This window comes from Ambystoma mexicanum, chromosome 6p (genome assembly GCF_040938575.1).
Source record: "Ambystoma mexicanum isolate Mex_15411 chromosome 6p, UKY_AmexF1_1, whole genome shotgun sequence".
Taxonomy (NCBI): Eukaryota; Metazoa; Chordata; class Amphibia; order Caudata; family Ambystomatidae; genus Ambystoma; species Ambystoma mexicanum.
This window is the reverse complement of record NC_090935.1, coordinates 881655997-881679622: the sequence shown is the minus strand read 5'-3', so window position 1 is coordinate 881679622 and position 23626 is coordinate 881655997. Positions and strand designations below refer to the sequence as shown.

At 44.0% G+C, this 23626-nt stretch overlaps 1 protein-coding gene across 1 annotated transcript in view; it reads right to left on the bottom strand.

The window, feature by feature from the left end:
* CAMK4 (calcium/calmodulin dependent protein kinase IV) overlaps positions 1 to 23626 on the bottom strand; it is a 1546801-nt gene that overhangs the window by 740618 nt on the left and 782557 nt on the right. The gene's annotated exons all lie outside the window — the stretch shown is intronic.

Genomic DNA, 23626 nt, shown 5'->3' with positions numbered 1-23626 from the left:
CTCTAATTCTGTACAATATTTGACAGCAAAGTAACCATAGTGTCCAGAGTGATGAATCAGCAACTATGTGTGGAGTTTTGGAGAACTCTTTGTCACTAGTGATCTCACGGATTTGTGACATTCTAAAACACTTGAAACAGCAGGACCTGAAATTGAGCAAACACTCTGAACTCTTTGACTTATTTGAGTCTAGATTAAATGGCCACTCTGGCTGCCTACAGAATATTGAGGCAAATACTGCTTCAACTTCCTCACCAACCTCCTCTGTTGAGAAGCCTACTATTCTCTCGTTCACAATCACCACAGAGAAAATGGTATGGCCGCCACGGAAGAAGCTAAGAAGTACGCAGAGGAGGTTTGCCCTATCAAGAAACCTGTGACCAATGCCAGTCCGGTCAAGAGTGCGATCACTTTAGATCCTTGCCAATGATGTAAATCTACGCAAGGGGACTAACATTAAATCATTTTTGGGACCTCATCTCTCGGCTACATTCAGGCACACGACTGAAACTGACCAAACTGGGACTGAAATGTATAAGAGAAAAGCAATCCGTTGTCCTAATTCAAAAGATCTTGCCATCCCGGTTGGAAAGCAAAAAGCCATAAGGAAAAAGAAGGCTTGCAAGGACAACCAGCAAAAACCACAAATAACTGTGTTGTGCAGACATCGCTGCTTATTGACACAGTGACAGATGCCGATCCAGCCATGTCCATCATGAATCTGTCCTCAAAACCGTCCTCCACTGCTCGGCCTCATAACAAACATCCCATTGCAGGGACGCAGGGTGACTTTTTTTCCAACTACACAGAAGGACGAACCATTTGAGCACACAAGACAGAGGAAGTTAGTCCTGTCTACAATCTGAGCCAGTTGTTCCATCTTCTGTCCGTCACCACTCAGCCTTTTCTGGGAACTAAAGTAAGCGGCAAAGAAATGGCCTTATCCTGTACAATACCCCTTCCATTCTCCCCACCCCGTCAGGGCTGGGCGATCAAGGAGGCACTTCAGAGTAAGCTAATACATCTCCAAATACTGAAACGGTGCTTCAAGTCAAAAACCTACTCCACAGAAGCTACAATGACTGTCTGAATCATTCACATGTCCTGGAACTGCTCCAGTCCATCATTCAACTTCGTACTATCATCAGTAATGACATAACAGTAGTCTTTCAATGCGAAGAGGAACAATATGCTACTTCCCTAGTCTATTTCTCTACCAAGGAGCTGACAGAGTATGTAGCCAGTTATTCACAGTTCTTTTTCAAAACAGGATATGACCATAGTGTGGTATCTCACGGAAGACTCCCCTGCCTCCTTTACATGAGCAGCACTTTAGGGGGGGTGGAAAAACAAATTTAAAGTCTCTTTACAAGGAGACAGAGAACTGCCCAGATCTCCCTCTCCATCATCGGCCACAGCTGTCGTGCCTACCCCTACACAGAGTGGGGGGAGCATAGAGGGGTCCACGGGGGCAGATGACGGAATTCATTGGGAATGGCTAGCCGGGCTAATCAGAAAGAGGAACCAAAAGAGTTCCTAGCTCAGGCCACTCATTTCTCAACTGGAACACCAGGGAATATCAACAGCTATATGCCCAATACGGTCTTCTAGATTACATCGATTGTTTCTGTTTATTTACATTGCAAGAAACTTGGCTGGTCAAGGATGGGTGGACTATTATTCAGACTGTGACGATCAAAGGACCCAAGGGCAGACCAGAGGGTGGCCGGCTCATGGGAGCAAAAAAACGCTCTCCCTCATTAAAATCCAATAATTTGACATTGATAAATGTCTATGATACACCTTAAATCCACAACTTCGAGAATTGGCTGAATCTTACTGATTCTTTGTCACTCATAATACTATGCGACGACCTGAATGCCAGAATCCCACAGAACTATAGCACTGACACTCTGCCCAATAGTACTCCTACTACAGGTCCTAGTCTCGGCTAGACTGTTCATGCCCCCGAGGAATGAACTCCGCAACTTTGCTGCGGTGAGATCTCTTTCATTTTCAATTAGACTGACTCCTTCCGTTAGTCCTTCTCAGGAATTTTGTGACTCATTGTCACACTTTTTTAGTACTAAGATTGAGACTATACGAGCCAATATTGCATCAGTGAAATCTATATCTGTCCCTGTTATCTTGCTCTTATGAATTTGACAGCTTCGGCGAGATGGTCTTCCTTTCCTCTTTTTACTGAGTCAGATGTACTCGCCGCTTTCTACCACCTCAAGTCGGGGGCCCCCTCTGATGCAATTCCCCTTGTTGTAATGAAGGACATCTCCCCTGAGCTGCTGTGTGAGCTCACGGGGGCAGTCAATACCTCCTGCAAGACAGGGTTTATTCCGCCTGAGTTTAAGGCTGCCACAGTGATCCCTCTTCCCAAGAAGCCTTCGCTGGATCTCTCTCTCCCTTCTAGTTACCGTCCAATCTCACTCTTGCCGTTTTTCATGAAACTTCTGGAGTCCTTGGTCTCTCCTTTGCTATCCTCCTTTATGGAATCTACAGAGCTCTTCGACCAAGCACAGTCAGGTTTCAGGCTTGGCCAGGGTACGGAAAGTGTTCTTGTTTCGGCCCAGAATGACATGGCCAGGCTGGTTGATGCAGGAGTGGTTGGTGCCCTGATTTTATTAGATCTTTCGGCGGCGTTTGACACCGTAGACCACCCCATCTTGCCTGGCCCAGGCTGGTATTTTGGGTCAGGTGCTTGCCTGGTTCACCTCGTTCCTGGCTGATAGAACCCAAACTCTTTCACACCCACCTTTTCTTTCTGATTCATCTTTTTTGGGTTCTGCAAAGGCTCCGCCTTGTCTCCTATTCTCTTCAACATTTACATCTGGCCCCTTATGTGTCTCATCCCCTCCTTCGGCATCAGATGCTACTCGTATGCCGACGACACTACGATTCTGATTGGTTTAGATCATGATCAGGCTGAGTTGTTGTTGTGCCTGTATCGGTGCATGTCTGCCGTAGGGGCATGGATGAACCACAACTGGCTGAAGCTGAATGGAGACAAGACGGAGGTATTGGTGGTGGGTTCCTTATCCTTTACTCTGGGTTAATTCTTTCGGGCCCATTTCTCTTGGTTCCCTTCCAATTCCAGTTGTTAAGGTGAAGAATCTGGGTGTGGTTATCTCTGGTGCCCTCTCTATGAAGGCACAAGTTTCGGCATTCTGCCAAGCAGGCCATTTTCACTTGAAAATACCAAAAAAGGTGTATCCTTTAATACCTCATCTACGACGTCCTGTGGTTGCAGACGTGGTACTGAGTCGCTTGGACTATTGCAACTCATTATATCTGGATTAGCCTATGTGCTTAGTCCAGTGACTCCAGCACCTGAAAATCATGGCTGCCCTGGTGGCCACTGGCTCTCCTTATGGGGCCCACATTTCTCCAGTCTTGCTCTCTCTGCATTGGCTGCCGATTGCCCAGTGTATTAGTTTTAAGGCCCTTTGTGTGGTACATCGTGCCCTCCATGATCAAGGGGATGAATACCTGCGAGCTAAGTTTACCCGTTATCTCCCCGCACGACCATTGCAATCTGCCTCAGCTGGCTTGCTTTGTGTTCCTCCATGCGTTGTTCCCGTATTGGAGGCCGGGCCTTCTCGGTTGCCTCAACCCAATTATGCAACAACCTTCTTTGTCACTAAAAAATGTGTCAGATCATTTGGCTTTTAGGAAAGCTTTAAAGACCTATTTGTTTTAGCTTCCTCATAGCAGTGGGATCTTGTCCTCTCTCCTAATCAGCGCCATGATGCCCTCGGGCGACCGAGCACTTAACAAATTCTCATATCATAACGTAACATAACTGCTCTACTCAAGGGTCTTTGTCATGGTCAACGGAGCCCGCTTGTCGGACTGCCCTCCCCACTTTACTCCAACCTCACAAAAGAGCTCAAGCATAATTAACTATGTTTTTGAAGCCAATATGCCTTCGCAAATAACAGTTCTTTGCATAGGTCAACATACAGAGAGTGATCATCTGCCAATTTTTGTAAGCCTCAGGATTGCGGAAGGTGCACCAGCCAAGCATGCTACAAGAATGAATACAGTGAACAAAACACTTAACCGTGTGTCGTGGACGTCCACCAAAATAGAAGCTGCAACCATAGTAGCAATAAGGGCACTTGGAGACTTTATTCCACATGTTTCTTCTCCCAGTGCCACCCCGGATTTACAACAATGATCAGATGAAATTAAGAAATACAAAGGATTTGCAGCCATCATCAACAAGAGCATCTTCCCTGTTAAGACTGGAAAAAAAATCGCAAAGCGAGCCGCCCTATCACCCTTCACAAAAATGGCTTTGATAAAGTCATCAGGGACAAAAAGGGAGAGATACATAAAGAACTGTGCATGCTTGCTCTCTCTGTCCCCAACCCAGCAAAATTTGCACTGGGTCGCAGGTTGTTGAGGGCCAAGTATACCAAGTGGCTTCACAGGCACCAATACTTAAAAGAGTGTGTACGGTGGAAGAATTTGGTACTCGCCTCTCGATCGCATTACACACATGCTCTTTTTGGTCAATAATGAATGGAAATTACTTTACATGTTCTGACATTAATGGTGTTTCAGAGAGTACATGGGTTGATCACATATCACTAACTCTGGGAGGCACCAGCTTGGAACCTCCTTTTCCCTTGCTTGATCGATGGGAATTTACCAAGACCAAAGAGGAGTTGGCAAAATGATCATCTCCAGTAAATCATCACGTGCTCCCGGCCTTGATGGGCTGTGTAACCTTCTATTAAAAGAGAACGTCCCCTGGTGGACTAAGGCTCTCCACCATTTGTTTACATGCATAGCAGTCACACAAACACTGCCTGGCACAACAGCATTCTAGTCCCCATCCATAAAAAGGGCTCCCATACAGACCATCATAATTACTGCCTCTTGGCTATGCTGGACGTTCCTTCAAAGGTATTTGGCTGTGTTCTTCTAGACGACCTAACCATCTGGGCTGATGGTACACAGATAATTCCCTGGAATCAAACTGGCTACAGAAAGGAATGTAGCACCACCATAAACGCCCTTGCACTTACCACTACCATGCAACAGTTTTCGCTAACTCGCAAGATATCTCTCTACATTGCCTTCATAGAATATAGCGCAGTCTTTGACACAGTGGACCATGCCAGGCTGTGGCAAAGATTGATAAGCTGGGGGATTCCATCAGGGCAACTAAGGATGGTAGTTTTGCTCCATGACAAAACAAGGGTTAACGTTCGATTAGAAAATAAGAGGAGCATCTCGAGCTGGATCAATAGACACATTGGGTTAAAGCAAGGCTGCATCCTAGCTCCAACACTTGACTATATGTACCATGCTGATATGAGGGAGGCATTGGCTGCCCCCAAATGTATTCCACCTAAATTAAGAACTGTCATGCTGCAATGGATGGGTTATGCCGACGACATTGCCCTGCTTGACCTCACTCCAGGAGGTCTTCAAACCACTCTTGACAGTCTTGTCATCTATTTGTTGGCCAACTCATTAAAAGTGAACATTTCCAAAACCAAGATCATGGTCTCTGACCATTCACGCAAAAGGGCAGTGTGCTTCAGTTGGAATTTACTTGGAGCACATATAGAAGTGGTCAGAGAGTATACATATCTTGGCATTACTCTCAACTCAAAGCTCACAAGCATCTCTCATCTGCACATCTTTCAGTTGCGTACCGCTCAAACAATGGGTTGTATTTTGTCCTTTGCCCAAAAGGGTGGAGGGTTCTCGGTGGGAATACTGGCTAAATTATACACTGCCAAAATGCTTTCAATGCTCACTTACGCATCAGTAACTTGGGTCATAGGCTCCCTGGATATAATCAGCAGACTTGAAACATCTATTCTGAAAATATTACTCAGATTGCCTCGCTATGCCTCACCGGAAACACTCTATTTGGAGCTTGACATCTTTCACATTAGAGAGTGCATAATGCTTAACTGCTCCAGGACCTACTGGAGGATGGCTCAAGCCCTGAGTGACACTCTGATGGGGATTTTGTTTGAAGTCTACAATGGCAAGATTGAATACATGCAATCGAGCACTCTTGGAGCAATCAAAAGAACTGCTGGTACTTGGTCGGGTAGATCCCAGATTGACACGTTCTCAATGACTCTCATCACCCACAAAAACAAGCTGAAAGCAATAATGCAGCCTGCTGTTCATGAGCTGCTAATTGTCAATCTTTCTGCCAAATCTAACTCTGAAATTATCTCCTACTTCATCCACAGACCACTTATACCTTCCTACCTTTGAAGTTAGTTTCTTAGGCAACCACCTTGAGTGTGACTATATGCGCCTGAAATTCAATGCAGTTAAAACTATCAGGATGACCGGAGGATGGTCTAAGATCCCTAGGCATCTACGTTTATGTTGTCTCTGCAGGGAGTAGACATTTGAAACGGCTCGACATCTGCTTGGTGGGTGCTCGGAAACTGCTGATTTGCACGCATTATCTATAAGAGCCATTGGCCTTGATTCCTCCAACTCCTTTGGGAAATCTTTATGAATGGTTGCAGCGATGGCTGCATAATTTACTTAACCCTCTTGTGGCGAAAGATCATTGAGATTTTACAAATCTTAACCTAGTGAATGTGTACTTTTAGATGCCATTGTGGGACACTGGCCACGTAATTCTAACTGTCTGTTTATTTGTGCCGAATGGAAAGATGCCTTTTTTTCTTATTTTTGTTTAGTAATGTATAAAAGTTATTAATTTAACTGTAAATACTGAATTAAAAAAAAATAGTTCTGCATTTGTGAGGCCTTCCGACTGCTGATTGTGTTGAAATGGAGTCTTTTGCTACTGGTCCACACATCTTTAGTGTATACAAAACTGCCTAAAGCCAATTCCTAGGGAAGATATTTTTCCACTCCCGTCTTATTTCATTTTTATCCACAGTGGAGTCAGGGGGTCTTAAAGACAGCATAGCTTAGTTCTTTTGACACATGCTCTGCAAGCTTGTCTTGTCAAGATAATGGAGCCCAGTGATGGTATATGGAGAGCTTCACGCTGTTAAAAAATAGCACCATCAGCAATGTTTACGTTTCTTGATATTGGGAATAAAAATCATATTGGGGAACTGATTGTAAACGAGAGAGATAGATTGTAAAACACTGCCACAATATGCACAGTTTCCAACAAAATGCTCTAAAAGAAATCTGCCATTTGAGCGTTATCTCAGTTTGCTGGGAAGATAGCGGAGCGGGTTGTTAACTCGCTGCTATGATATGTGTGTGATCTGCAGGTCACAAGTTTGAATCCTGGGAAGGCCAACTCAACCTTTCATTCTACTGAGATTGATAAATGAGTAACACATTTCAGTTGGGTGATAATTGTATGTAAAATGTTCTATGTACAGTGCTGTGGTGAAAGTGCGATATAAATAACACATCTTTATCATTTTAGAAGAAACTCCATGAATAAGACACATTACGGGCCAAATGATGACAAATTGGCTACACACCTGAAAGAGAAATGAGGGCACAAAATGTCTGCTGAAATGTAACAAACAATAAGAGAAACATACAGTCCAAAAGACCCCGTCAATCTGATACCCATCACCAACTCTCCATTCCTACTAAAAATCTTGTGTAAGGTTTCTTGCAATCAACTACAAACCCATTTGCAAGCGTCCGACATCCCACATCCCAGTTAATCAGGCTTCAGGTGCCATTATGGGACAGAAAGTGCCTTGCTAAATCTACAAGCACAAATGCTGGAAAGACTAGAGGGAAGTAAAACTGGCCTGCTGGCCCTCTTGGACTTATCTGCCGCGTTCAATCTGCTGGATCACTCCTCCTTACTCAAAAAGCTAGCTACTGTAGGGAACTGCTCCACTGATGTTGTCACATGGATAAGTTGATTCCTGAGTGATCGACAATCCATAATCTGTTCGGGTACTGCAGTCCAATCAAATATGGAGTTCCACAGGTAGCATGAACCTCCCAAACCCTTTTCCATCTTTTCATAAAGCCCTTGTGGGACCAACTTGAAACTAGGGGTCTGCAATTGTCTAATTATGCAGATGATTTTCAGCTTCTTACGGACCTTAGCAGGGACTATAAGACTGATTAAGGGAATCTAGCCACCATCTACTCATCTATTCAGGAGTGGATGGCAAAAAACTAGATGTGCCTAAATGGGGCAAAAACAGAATTTATGATCTTCGGTACAAACCTAGCAAGAAACAAGCTAGACACAGCATATGCTGAGTTTTTAATTGATAGCACCCAGATCTCAGTAGTAAAAAAAGTGAAAACCCTGGGTACAGTGGTAGAAGCATCTATGAGTGATGTTGTCCATGTAAATAGCATAGTCAAAAATGCTCAGTACAATCTAAGAATTCTGCACCAAATAAACCCACTTGCTTCCCGCAAACATTCCAAAACTCTGGTTCACGCAATCATCATGCCTAGACTGGATTACTGCAATGCCCTCCTTGGGGGTACAAGCAAGGACAGTATACTGAGACTCCAGATCATTCAAAATAATGCAAAAAGAATAGTCTGTAACATTCCCAGGAAAGAACATGTCTCTAGCCATGGGAGAGAGCCCCACCGGTTTAAGATCCTTGCATTAGCTCATAAATGCCTGTTTGGGAAGGCGCCTACAAAGAATTCACAAATGCTAACCAGGAATGTGCCGTCCAGAGCACTGCGCTCTAGTACAGCAACTCTGCTGGCGGTTCCGCAAGTGAAAAGAGCAAGAGGTAAAGGCATCTCTTTCTCAGTTAAAGCACCCATGGCGTGGAACGCCCTCCCTGAGCATCTCTGGCAGTTGGCGCAAGTGGGGTCACAGCCTGCAATACCTTCAGTTGTCTGCAAAGAGGGATGAGTCAGGAGCCTGGAATCAATCACCTGCTATAGCACCCGCTTGCCTCCTATTATCTGAAGTACCAAGAGCATTCGTGGCCAGAGCCTGCGATAGAAGAGTGCAGAGGATATGTGGAGCTTCAGCCGGTTAACCGCGAGGTGGGACCCAGAGGGAGAGGGGGCAGAGCGGATTAGCACATGGAACATCACAAGGAAAGAAAAGAGCTGGCAAGCTGACAAGTTGTCAAGTGCCCTAGTATTCGATTCTGTTAAACGTTTTCTTTTGTTGAGACAACTCCCGCATCTGAACCTGTGTCCAATGAAGGGACTGTGATTGCACTGAAACCCAAAGGAAAATATTGGCTGTAAGGAGGAAATCTTTGGTCCATGCCTCCTAATAGTATGGCAGATCCCAGTTCAACCAAATATGCCCCCTCCCCAGGAAGCTCACTTTCTGATTTGTGAAATGAATCTGTTTCTGTGCTCTTTTAATACAGCTAGTGTCCCGGTCAGCCTGCTAATAACTTTAAACCCCCTAAAGAAAGCGCCACTTCTGCCATCCTAGACTCTGACGGGACAGGCCGCAAGAGCTTACTGGGGCATTTCCCCCGGTTAATTGCCCCAAGCTGAGAGCTGACCAAGTGCAAGACACCCCCCCCCCTGCAGCTTACTTCCAATTAATGGCGGTCCCATCTGAACTCAGATATGGAAGAAGCTGTAGTCCATCAAATGTATTCCTCCCACATTTCCACACTGTTCCCCATGTCGTCCTTGCGGGTCCTGTGTTCCTGCCATATTCTGAATCATCTACATCCACCACCCCGCCCCCCCACCGCCCCACCTAGAGCTGGTTGAAGCACTGCTTCCAAGTTCCCAGCTTTGGATTCTCAGGGTCTAGTGGGGGTGTGGGTGATATAATGCCTATACTAGAGAACATTACTACTGACTCAGTAAGCCTCAACAAGCCAATATTTGACCCCCACCCCAACTGCAGTGGGCCACCAATGGATGGTCTGGATGGTCATGCTGAAGAAAGTTAAGGTGTGGCAGTGAGGCCACATGTTATGCCTACAGGAGAAATGGGAATGCCCAGCTACGCTGCATTGGACAGTATGCTATTTGGCTCCTCACCCCTTGGAAAGCAAGGGGCAAAACCTGGTTATGCCGAGTCAGATGAGCGGGTTCCAGTCCATAGGATCTGTAAATGTGATACTGTCATGTCTGAACTCTTTGTTAATAAGAACTTAATTCTGACCGTGATTGATGTAGCCGGGAGGGAGTGGCCAGGGGGGATCATGGTCTAATCACACGAGTGAAACAAGGTCAACCAACAACTTTATAACTCCAAGGCTAACCATCCCAGCAAATTGCATTAACAACACAGGTCTCCCACAGGGCGCAGCGGAATGCAGTTAAGGCTACAAGTCCCCAAGAGATAAAAGAGACACAACTCACAAGAAATCCAAGAAGACCTGACTGCAACAGGGACCCAATGCACATTGCCTCTTCTAAACTTAAATCTAACATAGGTAAACGACTGGAGACAACGCCAATTGTGGCAAGGCAGAACCCCGGGCGAGCTACGACCCACTTATTTCCACCCTTAAATCAAACAGTGTAACGTCCTCCCTTAGAAGGAGGGCAATATTTTTACATGGGGTCCCTAAACTGCCCCACGACCAGTTTGAATCGTAGGACATGTTAATTAACAAATGTTTACATCGGATGCGGACAGTGAGGGGCTGCCAATTTGTATCTAGAGACCGAATTATAAATTGGACAAGGATTAGCCAACAGCAGGGAGCTGTTTTGGACTCTATCCAAATTGATTTTGGGTCCCCAGGCATGGCCAGGAACGTATTGATCTTTGACAGGAGATGTCAAATAAAGAAGGAAACCACTATAGAACTCAGTGCCCATCTGTTGGGAAACCCCCTATGGCAGTCAATACGCATAGGAACCAATGCTGTACCATTGGGAAGAAGGGTGCAGACTGTTCCTCCTCCCCCTTACATTATTGCAAGCAAAGGGTCCCCATTGTATTGGCACCCACACCTGGACACACACAGAGAAATATTTTAAAGGCTTGTCCTTTTTGAGCTTCTCACTGAAAGGCATCCTGACTATATGGACCCATTATTTAATTCAATGAAATTGTGATATTATTTTGTTATCTCACTTGTGATGTTTTGTATTTGATTTGTTGCAGAAAACTTTCATGGCTTAATGCTGAATAAAGTTATGTATGATGTGTATTAATGTTTGTCACAAACTATAAACCATGAACCTTAGTGAATTAAATTAGCAATTTGTATACACTGGCATATTTTGAATACAGATGGCGACTAAATGCATTCAAAAAGAGCCGAATCCTGAAACAAATAGTGGTAAAGGCATTTCAAAATCCCACTAGTACAGAATTGAGGCATGCAATACTAGGGAGAGGGGGTCAATCTTATAACTGTAGGGGGACATCACACAAGCGGTTATGTGACCTATGTGCCCAGACCATGATGACAAACAGGTAACACATTAATGGGATGGAAAAGGAATTGAGAGATTGCACCAACTGCAACACTAAGGAAGTGATGCATTTGGTATAATGCCCTGCTCCTGGGAATATATAGGTACAATCATCGGACCAGAAGATATAAGAGCAGCAGAGCATTGATCATGCATAAGAAGGACGTTACCTAATGCCCGCAGACATCTTCAAATGAGAAGGACATACAGAAGGGATTTCAAATGGAGTGTAAGTGAAAAGACAAAATTGCCCCTTAGAGTTGACAACCTAGACATGACACATATATCTTTGATTTTCATAAATGAGACAGTCAGAAGAGGCCTCAATGAAGTGGTTGAATGTCAACAACTGTAACTAGACAATGCCTAAGAGCACAGATAATATGTATTGTCAGACCTTACAAAAGGCACACAAAATTGGAAAGTAAAATCGTTTCATCAAAAGGGTGCCCTTAGTACACTAGGAATGAAAATGAGTGCCCTCTACAATAGTGGAATGAAGAGGGCGACTGTTGTTGAATTCAAGCGACACAGACTATGTCAACATGTGATAAACAATATTAATACAAATAAAGTAAATATGTTATTAAAGAAAGCACACACTAAACCATAATGGTAAGTGTGAGAAGACAAAGAAAGGTATATGGTGGTCTTTTCACATGATGACCATTTGGCAGATTTGACAATTAGAAACCACCAGTAGATACATACACAACGTGGCATCACATTTTAAGGTATGTATGCTTTGTCTTTCAAATAAATCAGAATAATATACAAAATGCCATCAACAGTAATATTTATTTTAAAGACAGAGGAGACATACCTTCAAAGTTGGTGCCAATTGTGGATAACAAGCACACATTCACACACAGCAGACATTTTGACATGTGGATGCTACATACCCAGCATTGGGCAACATCAATCACATCGTCTGGCCTGTTACTCAGCCCCGGGGCATTAAATGACCCAGTAATGCCCCCACCCATCAGTATTAATTGCTTAAATATAAATAAATTGATTTTAATAGGACTTACTTTTTAGTTGATTGGTACAAAGGAGGTTAGTGAGAAACATTGATTGCTGTTATAAAGCAGTAAGCAGGAAAGCATTTTGGTATTCATATAAATAAATGTAAAATTGCAGCATGTACTATTACCAAAATATATGTTACCAAATATGTTAGCCTTGGACGGGTGGATGCCAAAGTAAGCCTGACAGGTTATAATTGAGGCCTGCACTCATATGAATTTCAGAGGTGAACGCTTACTCACTCTGGCACTTTACAAGAGAGCCATATGGCTTGACATGTTCCCATTGATGTGGGGAGGGTAGCACAGGAAGACTCTTACTTTTTGAAGCTCAATGTAAAATGTCACACATTTGATTACCGAAATACATTTGATTACCAAATTAATGTGTTAATAACTGTTAGTCTTGGAACGATGAAGGCCTGATTCTAACGTGTGACTACTGTGTACAGATGTCAGAGGAAAGTGCCTTACTAAGAGGGGTCAGAAATGTGAGACAGACAATTTTGTGAAAGTTCTTCATAAGATGCCATTTTATTAACTCAAAAGGGTTTGATGAACGTCCCCCTAACCGTCCTATAACAAGAATGTTCAAGCCTATCAAAGTAACTAAAGGAAATGCTCTAACAAAGGGAAACTGTCCCTCACACTTGAACATACAACAAAGTTAACAAGGTATAAATCGCAATTCAAATATAACAGAAATGACAGTTCTGTTCAAAACCTGATAACTGTTTGTCCTTGTAACCTGGGTGATTTCTCCTTCCCCAGATTCAAACAGGACTTTCAATCAGCAGCTCAAAATAAGGAAGTTCCGTTTAATACCAAAGTTCAGATAAAGTTCTTCTTGCTCCAATAAGTCTCTCACTTGGACTTGACCAAGAGTTCAAAAGATTCAACAAGTCTTATCCCTTCACTGGTGGCAGGGAATTCCACACTACTTGAACATTACCAACAGGCCAAGTGGGGGTACTCTGTAGCGCCCCTTTGAGCTGTGCACCTCTGACGATCTAGTGGAGTGACCTGGGGTGGAATGCTAAATACTGTAGATTGTGGACTGGCTACTACATTTTGACCACTCTAAAAATCAGTTTTATGGCAGCTGTCTGCTGCCCAGACTCAGCAATGCATTACCATGCCTGCTCCACCTGCATAATCCTTGCTGCCCAGAACATCAAGCTGCCCCTGGTTGTGTGGGCCTGTCAGTCGGGTGAACTGCTGTCCACATGTGGAACTGCCTATTGACTGCCTGTGCCTCTGGGGGTCGTGGACGTTGTAACTGTTTGCTCACAAGCACGAGACTCAATCTCAGGCCACAACCTACTTGCGGTCCGCACATCGACCACAGACTTTTGTTCCTGGGTAAATCCCAGGTGAAGTCTGGCAAAAGTCTGGTTGGAACTGTCTGCTGCCCGGACCCAGCGTTCCCCCTACTGTGCCTGCTCCATCTGCATCAGCCTCACTGGCCATAACATCCATCTGCCCCTAGTTATGAGGGACTGCTGTCAGATGTGTTAACTGCTGTTCCTGCATGGGACTAACTGCTGACTGACTGCCTGCTCCTCTGGGGGCCTTGGACGGAGTACCTGCTTGCTCACCGGCATGAAAGTTGAACTTATACCACGCCTCGTCTGCAGCCTGTCCACTGGCCATAGACATTAACATCAGCATCTGGGCTTTCCCCAGGAAAAGAGAGGCAAAGTCTGGGTTCAGCTGCCTGCTGTTGGAAGTTCTTTGCTCTACTTTTCTACTATCCTCTATATTGTACAATGTTGTTTACTGGTCCCTGTTCTTACAGTCCAGTATGGTTGATTTTTGATTTGTCTGAATGCAGCACACCCACCTTGCATCTTAAGTGGGGGTTCTCCGTTATTCCATTTTATTCATTTATTCATTATTTTATTATTTATTTATTTATTATGCACCGAAAACACACGGGCATCAGGGTACAAACATTGACATAGTCAAACAGACGAATAAGACAGGACACTTGGATCCGAGGTGATGGTGGTAGGGCTCATGATGAGTTTAATTGAAAAGGGTTGTTTTTAAGGCTTTACGAAATGCTCTTGCATTTTCTTGAAGTCTGAGCGCAAATGGCAGAGAGTTCCAGAATCTGTTGGCACAGACAGGGAAAGACCTGCCCCACCCCGGTGATTGTATATGGCCCGAACAAGCCAGCAAAGCTGCTTTGGAGGAGCAGAGTGCTCTTACGGGTCAATAGCGAGTGATTAGAGCTTTAGGATATTGTGGCGCGTTCCTGTAGAGGCACCGGTGTACCAAGGTGGTCGCTTTGAAATTAATGTGGCTTTGCACCAGCAGCCAGTGAAGAGCTTTCCTGTGGTTTGAAATGTATTCTCTTCTCTGGATCCTCTTGATGATCCGTACGGCATCGTTGTGAATAGTCTGACATTTCTTGAGACATGACTTAGAAGGACCAATTAACAAGGAGTTACACTAGTCTAATCTGGAGAGGATGACATCCTGGGCAATGATGGCACAGTTGATTTTCAGACAAGAAGGGTCATATGCTCCTAAGCAGACGAAGATAGTGCTTGCAGTTCCGTTCAATCTGATTTACACAGGACTCTGAATTTAATAAGGCTTCCAGTTGGATGCCAAGTGTTTTCACTTTACTTTGAATGGGGATGGTACAATCTTTTGTTTGAAAATGTTTGAAGTCAGGTGTCAGTTTAGACAGAGATGAATGTGACCCAAAGATGAGCCACTCTGGCTTGTTCCCATTTAAGCAGAGCCAGTTCCTAGACATCCAAACATCAATTAAGTTGTACGTGTTAAGAAGATTGGAGGAGTCTAGGGCGTAGTTACCTCTGACATCAAGTACGACCTGTGTATCATCAGCATAATTTGTAAAAAATGTGCCAGAGACCTCTAGCAGTCACAGAGCAGTCTCAAATACATATGAAACAATGGGGGAGGAGGGCAAGCATGCACCCTGGGAGACACCACACCCAATCGGAGTTGCCAATGACAAGGCCTCATACTAAATAATTCTGGACGCACCGGTCTGAGAGATAGGATTTAATTCACTTGATGGCCTCCTTGGAACAATTCCCTGAGTGACTCAGAGTGTGAAGGATGCGATTGTGGTCCAGCAATTCGAAAGCCGCTGACAGGTCGAGCAGCACCAGAATCCTACCTTTCCCATTGTCCGAGGTTTTTAACATATAAGACTGAAGGTCTATCAATGCCGTCTCTGTACTGTAAGAGGGTCTAAATCCAGATTGGCCATTGTGTAAAATGTTGTTTGCTTCACAAACCTTTACAATTGAAGTTTTGCAAACTTTTGAAGGATCGTTACAAGAAAGTTGCAGTTTGTGACTGGCCTAAAACTACTAGTATCCTTGGAGTCAAGATCCAGCTTTTTGAGAAGAGGAGTGATCGTAACTGACTTGAGAGATGCTGGCACCGAGCCATCACGAAAAGAGGCATTGACGAGACTAGTGAGGAAAGGTGCAAAGATCACTTTAGGCTCCATTCTGATTTTAGTTGAAATAATATTTTCGAAACAAGGGGCCAGTTTCATAGAGTATAACATATTTTTATATCAAGAGTGGATATTGGCGAGGATGAAAAGTCGGGAGAGTTGTGGATTCTATGCTTAGAGAAAAATGGTTCATTAATTTATCCGGAGGTAGTGAAGATATTTTTGATTGTATCTCTGTCCTTTGATATTTTTTCCTCGAAAGTGTCTATACTGCATCACAATCCTGTTTTGTGGGCTGGAAAGGGTTTGATCATTCTTTGGGTCTTTCCAAAGATTTAAACATTTTGAAAAGTTTTCCCGTACTATTTGAGGCCTCGTCAATCTGAGAGTTAAAAACATTATTTTTTGTCTCCACAATGTTGTGTTTATAAGCTTTCTAGGCGGATTTCCAAGCAGTTTTGTTTGCTTCATATGGACATTTGAGCCATCTGGTTTCCAATTTGTGTTTGTCGATCTGTGTTCTAAGTAGCGGTGTTAACTATTTTTGGTACCCAGTGTCTTACCTGACCAGTTTTGATCGAAAAGGGAAAAGGGAGCCATCCTGTCCAGCATTCCGGCTGGTGACTTTTTTGATGTTCTTTTGTGATGTCAAAGGATGACCCTTGAGTTCGATTTGAAAATCAATAATGAAATCGTCCGACCAAATGCATGGTGTAGTACCATTAACATGTAACATTAAGTTATTTGCAGTAACCCAATCAATAATAATGTTTATATTTGTGGGCTCTGCATTGTAAACCTGGTGGTTAATGTTCTTTAGTGTCTGTTCCATTTCCATTGCTTCCCTATCTGCAGAGTTTCCTCGTCAGCAATTTAGATCGACCAAGAACAATGCGGAGCAGTTTGAAACTGAAAGGTTACTCAGGAGCTGACAGATCTCATCATCATTGAAGTCTGGCATTGCAGCTAGGAGACGATATATCAAGATGAAATTGCTGCAACTCTCATGCGTTGAGATAATTTTAATGTGCAGGGCTTCACATTTCTGACAAGAGCATGATTCAGCGAAAAATTCCAAATTGTTCTTAACAATAAAAGCCACTCCCCCTCAATGGCCCTTCTCCCTGTTTCTACAGAAAATCGAGTAACACACTGGCACTGCTAGATTGATTGTGGGGCCGCTAGCCTCCATAATCCACATCTCCATGAGACGCATTGGGCCTTATCCCGGCTGTATTATCACCAGGATACCGCCAGGGCTATTAGTGTTACCGCCAAACCCCCAACGCTATTAGTGCTGGATCACGGGTTTGGCGGAACGCTAATTACCCATTGGGCCCATTCGGGAATTCCCCATTCCCCATTGGGCACAAAGGCGAATTTTCGGCGCTACTACCGTCAGTGGTAATTTGCGTCGGAATTAGAACTGGGGGTAAATCCAGCCAAACCCGTGATTTAGCGGACCCTTCAATGCAGCGGTAATAGCCTTACCGCCGCATTAAAGGGTTACCGCCAAACTCGTGATGAGGCCGATTATGTCCACGTTTTTATCCACAATAAGGTTGTGTATGTCCTGTGCATGTTTATTCAAGGGCCAAGTGTTAAGAAGTGCCATTTTTATTTTCATCCCAGCCTCCAGACAGGGTGTTGATTTCCTCCCCGACATCTTAACTTGATTTCATGGGCTTAGAACTTCGGCATCCCTTCTTGATACCTCTGCTGAACTAGGCTCCTGTTCTCAGAACTCTATAATCATTTTAACCTTCTTAAGTGTACCACCTTGGCCAGAGTTATCATTATTTGACTATATCACCTCCTGGACGCAAATGTTTGGGTATCCAAGCATGGTACCAAAACATCAAATACTTGGCGAATCTTATCAACATCAGACAGAGGGAAGTGGGACGGTGTTGAAACAGTCAAAGGTAGCGTAGCCTGGAGAGGCAGGGTACGGGGGAATCAGAGGCCATACAGTTTCCTGGGTGCTGGGAGGGATCCTGAAGTGAGTCAAGCTTCAGAGGTTTGTATTTGTTTACCAGTGCTAAGCGACTTGCTCAGTTAGCCACCAGCAAAATGTTAAGTTTAATTGGGTTGCTCATACTTAACCGCCAAATTCTGGATGTGGCAACTTCACATGTTCCCCTAATAGGTTGTTTTTAACTGTAGCACAGCAAAGTGTTACCTGGTAGTGTGGCAGAGTACCAACAGAGTACCAACGAGGACTAGCGAAGACCGGCTTGTCCCAGGTACGCCGTTCGCAGGTGAGCCAGGAAGCCCAATATGTGATGTGCTGAGACGGCTGGGAATTGTAGTTCCCTCTTGCTGTGCTAACCCGAGTTCAGCGAGAATATTATGCTTCTTTAAAAGCAAGTACTAACTTGCATGCGGCACAAGAAACAGCACAAAACAAAGTTCACAGTAATGTAATTTTACCAACAGTAGTATTTAGACAGTGTAGCAACAGAGGCACGAACAGTAGGTCAACACTCCTCCTACTTAACTGAACACTCTGTAAACCAATCACTGAGGCGGAACAGAGAAGGGGCCATATATAACCGGCGAAGACCGGCTTGTCCCAGGTGAGCCAGTGCAAGTGCACCAGGAAGCCCAATATGTGCTGTGCTGGGGCAGCAGGGAACTGTAGTTCCCTCGTGCCGTGCTAACCCTAGCCAGCAGGAATATTAAGCTGTTTCAAAAGCAAGTACTAGCATACATGCAGCACAAGAAACAGCACAAATGAAAAAGTTCCCAGTTTGTGTGTCTCTACTCAACTGTTCGCTACAAAAAGCTTAAGGCCTCTGCTACGCCCCAAAGACCTATGGGTGCTCATCCGCTCAAATCAAATCCGTATTCTGTTATTGATTGTTGCACCTAATCACCTTGTTAGCCATTGATGTCCAAGTCAAAATGTGTGTGGTGTGCACCCAGGACACTGTGAAGGAGGAGCAGAGCCTTGAGTAAGAGTGACGTCTTTAGGCTGCACGCTGAGCTTCGCAGCAGACACAGAACTTCTGTTCCACCAGACATTGACATCTATAAACGGAAATAGCAATGCAATAAGGATGTGTTCCAGTGGCTAAAGAGAGTGCAGAGGAGGTCCCAAATAAAGACTGCACTCACATCGCCCATTTTGAAGTACCAGGAACATTCACACCAAAATATGTGATGTATGATGAACAAATAAACCAGCAGAGAGATGCAGTAGGGCTCTGCCCAGTGCCTATCACAAGAACAACACCTGTTGAAGTACCAATACCCAGAAAACCATGGACAGGAAGGTATCCATTGAGAAAACCCTACCAGCAAATAAGACGAAATGAAGGTTGCCTAAGCACTGTCCCGGAAGAAACCAAAAAAGGCCTTGATGGAAGACGAATGGTGACATCACGAAGGTCCGGACGGACTTGCAGCTAGAAGATAAGACACCCCAAGGAGACAAAATGCTATGAATAAGGATATTGTGAACCTAGAAGGAGAGAACGATGTTGAAATATAAAGAAACATCAGCTGTAAAGCAGGATGAAGTCATTCAACCAGCTAACGCCTGTACATATGCTTGAAACCGCAAGAAAGCTAAGAAAACAGTGCAGCTTGCTATGCTAAGTAGAAGAATAGAGTGCCAAGCACCACTATACATAATCTACCTCAAAACAAAGGACAGTATTATAAGTGCGAGTCTGCTTTACACAAAAGCAGAATCAACTCAGGTTACTAGAGGCTAAACAGGACAAGATTCGTATTCCAGCTGAAACGAGAAGAGAAGGCTAAATCAAAACTCAGCAGATGCAAATAGAAGGAATGAACAGTAGCTTTGCATAATTGAAACTTAAGAGCAAAATATCCTGTCTTTGGAAGGTCGGGATAAGGAGGCGTAGGCGGGTGGCAAGCCGAATAAGAATTAAATGCACAAATTGAGGGAAACTCTGCAAATTCACGGTGTGAGCAGCACATGACCATCTGATCAAGAAGGAGCACGGGTTCACACCTACGCTTGGCAGCAGCCCAGACAGAGATTTCATAACTTTTCCTGACAAGAAGATGCAGTTACGAGGCCAACCACAGCTAACTAATTGACACATAGCCACTAAAGTAATGATTGATTGAAGGAAGGCCGGGCGAATCCTGGGGCACCCGGCACTTGGCTGACCATTCTGCGTGCTGCTAAGTAAAGTGGAAATGTGTGCACGGGATTGAAGCCAACACAATCACAATGGACCAAATAATCTAGGGTCCGATAGATAACAGAACCAATGGGACGTCATACTCTTAGTGATGTCTACAATAGTATAATTTGAAGGAAAGGCTTAGATGCCCACCTGATAGTGTTTATCCATTCCCCTCACTCTGTTACCAAATACAGATATAGTACCTATATTAAAGTTACCTTTTCCTAACCAATAGAATTTCATGTTAACTTTTAAGTGTTACACATCAATTATGATGAGTTTTGAGTATAAATGTTATTGTTTGAATGAAATTCGTTGGAGTTGAAGCGAGACGGACTATCGCTTCACTGTTGATTTCCATGACTCCCCGTTCTTTGTACTTGTATTTAAACGGCCAAACCATTGAATTGTACTTATTGATTGGTGTTGGAGTAATAAACCTGCACGCCCATCAAATCCATCTCAAAGGTGCAGCTAGCTCGTCTTAAAGTACTCTGGAGCGAACCCTGGCTCTATGGGCCGGCCGGGGGTCTCCCCAGTACACGAGCAATATAAAATGGCCACCCCTCGCCTATTCTGTGAATGGATGCACCCAGAAGCATTGGCTTCTGATGCAGGGAGCTAGAAACAGAGAGGAGTGTAGCATCTCAATGTGATTTTAAATTACAAAAACAATGAAAAATATCTTGGTTTACCTTATTTCACTCAGAGAAAAGGAGTGTTCTAGTTGATACTTTGTCAACGCTACCCGAGTTTGCTGGGCTGTCTGATCTTGGACAAATCATCTTTTCTCTCTGTGCGCCATGTACCAATGTGCTTGCAAAATGGGAAACATTTAGAAATGGGCTACAGTTTGGTTCAGCAGTTGGTGCTATAAAGGTAGGGGCCATTTTAATTTGGTCACTACATTTGATAATTGTCCGCCTTTTCCATTGCTTGGATTAAGTCTTAGCAGGTGACGGTAACAGCACTTGGGAGAACAGCAGGAAGCGCTGCACCTGGACTATTCCCTTCAAATACCATCTGTCCCCCCTGGCACTCTGTAATCTTATACATTTCAGTAAGGTCCCACAGAGTGTTTTCCTGGCTAAACAGTTGATTACAAATACACATGTCCACGCTTAACTCTCGTTGGGGTTTCGCCCAAATATTAGTTTTTAAAAATCATGATGACTTTTAATTTCTGGATGAAGGAAATAATTTTAGAATTGCGCTTGAATATATGAATAATTTCTAATTGACTTAATCATGTTATATTAAGGAGAAATGCATGGCATTTTTTATAGCGCCCACTGCGTATGTCACCTCATTACAAGATTGGAGGTAGCCATGCCTGCAATACAGGCAGACTACCTCCAAACTTGCGAAAAAATCTGGCACCCGCGAATGAGCAAATACCGGGGTATTCCGGCCGAGCCGGACCGGTAATTGCCCTTTCGCAGGTGTCGGAATTGGGTGATCCCCATTCCCATTTGAGCCCGGCTCAATGGGAATGGGGATGCCTGTAGCACCAGCCCCAATCATTACAGTGCCTGTGCTACAGGCATGCTGTGCTCGCGGGTGCCATTCGTTCCGCCAGGTCAGACCTGGCGGAAAGAAAGGCACCCACGAGGACAACTCAGAGTTTGCCGGTCTGGATACAACGGTAGCGTTGTATCCAGACTGGCAAACTGGTAACGAGGCCCATATCTTTGGAATGCTTAAAAGATCCACACATGAAAGGGGGCGTTCTGAAAGTGTCTCTTTGGGTTTCCAACCTGGGTTCGGCAGCTATAAGCACATTCTGCAGCCAGCGCTTAACCCGCTAATATACCTTATCAGAAGACGCTGGCCAGAAGGTCATTTTAAGACTTTGTAAATGACACGGGTGAGATGAACTCTGTGTCTGCGTTGCATTCTGAATTCCTTCCCTCTCGTAAACCCTCTTAGCCTTGTCTTACTCCTCACCTTCGCTCTGTGTGAAGAGCACTGCAAAGCTTGTAACGTCACTGGAATACATCTCGGTCTATGTCCGATGGTGTGTCATTTTCCTCTTATCATACGTTATATGATAATGCGCTTCTCTCTTCCAAGCGTCTCTATTACTCTGATCTCCTGCGCTCTGAATCATCCCATCCCCAGTGCCTCTTCCAATCTCTCTCTCGCCTATTGACTACCCCTTTGCCTGATTATGCTCTTTCTTCAAACCTCACTTTGTCTGACTTTGACAACTTCACTTCTAAAGTGGATTCTCTTTGTTCTGCTGTTTCTCTTACTTGTCTGTCTCCCTCTCATTCTGCTTCCCTACCTTCCTCTACTATGGTTCCTTCTTCCTTCTAACCTATTTCTAATTCTGATATCTCAATGCTCATCTCGCAGGTTCATCCTTCTGCTTCTCCCAAAGATCCTGTCCGCTGTACTCTTGTTCCTAAAATCTATCCCTCTCTTACTTCCCACCTCACCAGCCTTCTTAACATCTCTCTTATTACTTCTACCTTTCATCGGCTATTTAAACATTCCATTATTCTTCCTAGTTCCATTTTACCTCATTTTCAATCTGGTTTCTGACCCCTCCACTCTGCTGAAAATGCTCTTCTTTCTGCCTGTGACTCTGTGCCCGTTATGTTAAACACTCCTCTATGATTATATTTTTGGATCTATCCGTTGCCTTTGACGCAGTGGATCACTTACTACTTCTCCAATCTCTTTCCTCTTTTGGGGTTTCTGGCTCTTTACGTGCATGGTTTCAATCCTATTTGTCTAATCGCACCTACTCAGTATCTTGGGCTGGTGTTTGTTCCGATCCCCTTCCTCTCTCGCACATTGTTCTACAAGGGTCCGTTTACTTTTTCTCTTTATACTTCTCCATTGGCTGATAGCATATCTCTCTGCTTTCAAAGCCTGGATGTCTTTCACTTTCTTGTCCTTAATGCTTCAAAAACTGAAGTTCTCTTCTTCCAAGCTAATACAATCCCTCTTCCCATTCCTCCTCCCTTCATCTTATATTCTGCCTCCCATCTACCTATCTCTCTTATGGCATGCAATCCTGGCCTTCATCTTGACACTACATTCTCTTTTGTTTATCATATTTCTATCATATCCTGCTCCTGTCGCTTCCATCTTTTCAACATTCGTAAAGTTAGACCTCTTCTAACCTTTAGTGCCACTCAGCTTTTAATTTCCTCCTTAATTTTTTCAGGACTATTCTACTGTTTTGTACTTCTCTTTGGTCTCCCAATCTCTCGCCTAGCTCCTCTAAAGTCTGTTTTTAATTCCTCTATTCTTCTCTTGTATTCTTTATCTATTCATCACTCTATTTCTACCTTTCTGGCTTTTCTTCATTGGTTATCTTTTGACTGTCAACTGAAATTCAACTTTCTCTGTATTGTATTCAAGTCCCTTTATGGGTGTTCTCCTATTTATCTCACATCTCTTGTTTCCTTTTATGTTCCCTCTTGCACTTTTCGCTCTCAATCTCACTTTCTTCTAACTGTACCCCGTCCTCCGTGTGTATCTTCACGGTTCTGCTCATTTTCTTTATTGGCTCCTCTGGGTTACTAGTCTTTCCATCAAAGATTTACCATTGAACAAAAAATGCATTGAAAGTTATCCAACGAGAAATGTTCCATCGAATTGCCATACATAAATTGCAAAGTGTT